This window comes from Scyliorhinus torazame, unplaced genomic scaffold (assembly GCF_047496885.1).
Source record: "Scyliorhinus torazame isolate Kashiwa2021f unplaced genomic scaffold, sScyTor2.1 scaffold_743, whole genome shotgun sequence".
Taxonomy (NCBI): Eukaryota; Metazoa; Chordata; class Chondrichthyes; order Carcharhiniformes; family Scyliorhinidae; genus Scyliorhinus; species Scyliorhinus torazame.
The window spans coordinates 84272-87043 of NW_027308470.1; positions in this window are offsets into that span (position 1 = coordinate 84272).

Here is a 2772-nt window from a genome sequence, read left to right on the forward strand (position 1 = left end):
GCAGGAACAGCAATTGCAAAAACAGCATCAGAGAGTCAGAACTTGAAACAAATCGCCCAACCATTTGGCCAAGCAATGTTGCGCAAAATCAGTCAGAAATAAGGTAGGGTAGAAAGGGACAGCCCTTAATTCGCAGACGCAGCTCGCCATGAGGCTCACAATGTATATCGCACTTATTCAAGAGCGGGCCAAAGGCCATCACTTTCAGCCCTGAGGATCATAGAATTTACAGTGAAAAGGAGGCCATGCGGCCCATCGTTTCTGCACAGACCCTTGGAAAGAGCGCCCTACCCAAGCCGACATCCCCACCCTATCCCCGGAACCCAGTAACCCCACCCAACCTTTTTGGACACTAAGGGCAATTTAGCATGGTCAATCCACCTGACCTGCACATCTTTGGACTGTGGGAGGAAACCGGAGCACCCGGAGGAAACCCACGCAGACACGGGTAGAATGTGCAGACTCCGCACAGGCAGTGACCCAAGCCGGAATCGAACCTGGGACCCTGGAGCTGTGCTAACCATTGTGCTTGCATGCTGCCCCAGATGTAGCTCGTAGAGTTGACCAGAGAGAACTGGTGAATGTGATTTATTTAGACTTTCAGAAGGCTTTCGACAAGGTCTCACATCACAGATTAATATGCATAGTTAAAACAAATGGGATTACAGGTAGTGTCGTGAGCTGGATAGAAAGTTGGTTAGCAGACAGAAAGCAAAAAGTTGGAATAAATGGGTCTTTTTCCGATTGGCTGGCAGTGACCAGTGAGGTACTGCAGGGATCTGTGCTAGAACCTTAACTGTTCACCTTAATGATTTAGCCGAGGGAACAAAATGCATTATCTCCAAATTTGCAGATGCTACAAAGTTGGGTGGAAGGGTGAGCTGTGAGGAGGATGCAGAGATGCTTCAACTGGATTTGGACAGGCTGAGTGAGTGGGCACATGCATGGCATATCCAGTATAATGTGAATAAATGTGAGGTTATCTGCTTCAGTAGCAAAAATAGGAATGCAGGTTATTATTTGAATGGGTGCAAATTGAGAGATGTGGATACCCAGCGAGACCTTGATGTCCTCGTGCATCAGTCACTTTGACAAGGTGCCTCATGGCAGACTGGTACAAAAGGGGTCACATGGATCAGAGGTGATGTGGTAAGATAGATTCAGAACTGGCTCAGTCACAGAAGGCAAAGGGTAGCAGTAGAAACTTTTTCTCAATGAAAAATTGTTACTAGTGGTGTTCCACAGGGCTCTGTGCTGGGGCCTCTGTTGTTTGTAGTATACATGAATGATTTGGAGGAAAATGTAGCTGGTCTGATTAGTAAGTTCGCGAATGACACCAGTGTTGGTGGAGTGGCAGATATTGTTGAGGATTGTCAGAGAACACAGCAGGACATAAATAGGTTGAAGACTTGGGCAGAGAAACAGCAAATGGAGTTTAATCCGGACAAATGTGAGGTAATGCACTTGGGAGGTCTAACATAGAGGGGAAATATATCGTAAATGGCAAAACTCTTAGGAATATAGAAAGTCAGAGAGATCTGGAAGTGCAGGTCCACAAATCTTTGAAAGTGGCAGCACAAGTGGACAAGGTAGTCAAGAAAGCATACGGAATGCTTGCCTTCATTGGACGGGGCATCGAGTATAAAAACTGGCAAGTCATGCTACTGGCAAGTTGTATAATGGCAGCCATGATGTGGAGATGCCGGCGTTGGACTGGGTTAAAATCCAACAGGTTTGTTTCAAATCACTAGCTTTCGGAGCACTGCTCCTTCCTCTCATCTGAGGATGGAGCAGTGCTCCGAAAGCTAGTGATTTGAAACAAACCTGGTGGACTTTAGCCTGGTGTTGCAAGACTTCTTACTGCAGTTGTATAAAACCTTGGTGAGGCTGTACTTGGAATATTGCGCACAATTCTGGTCGCCACACTACCAGAAGAATGTGAAGGCTTTGGAGAGGGTGCAGAGGAGGTTTACCAGGATGTTGCCTGGTCTGAAGGGTGTTAGCTCTGCGGAGAGGCTGAATAGACTCGGACTGTTTTCATTAGAACGGAGATTGAAGGGGTCTACAAAATTATGAGGGGCATGGATAGTGTGGATGGACAGGCACTTTTTCCCAGGGTGGAGGGGTCTGTCACCAGGGGGCATAGGTTTAAGGCCCATGGGGCAAAGTTTAGAGGAGATGTGCGAGGCAAACTTTTTATACAGAGGATGGTGAGTGCCAGGAACGCGTTGCCAGGGGAGGTTGTGGAAGCAGATACATTAACAGCGTTCAAAAGGCATCTTGACAAATACATGGATAGGATGGGTATAGAGGGATATGGCACAAGGAAGTGCTGAGGGTTTTGGTCAAGGTTGCGATATTTACCGGGACAAGCTTAGAGGGCCAAAGGGCCAGTTCCTGTGCTGTATTGTTCTTTGTTCTTCTTTGAAAGTAAGCATGCAGCTGATTAAATGTGATTCTACAATTACACAGATTACAGCGCAGTACAGGCCCTTCGGCCCTCGATGTTGCGCCGACCTGTGAAACCACTCTAAAGCCCATCTACACTATTCCCTTATCGTCCATATGTCTATCCAATGACCATTTGAATGTCCTTATTGTTGGCGAGTCCACTACTGTTGCAGGCAGGGCATTCCACGCCCTTTCTACTCTCTGAGTAAAGAACCTACCTCTGACATCTGTCTTATATCCATCTCCCCTCAATTTAAAGGTATGTCCCCTCATGCTAGACATCACCACCCGAGGAAAAAGGCTCTCACTGTCCACCCTATC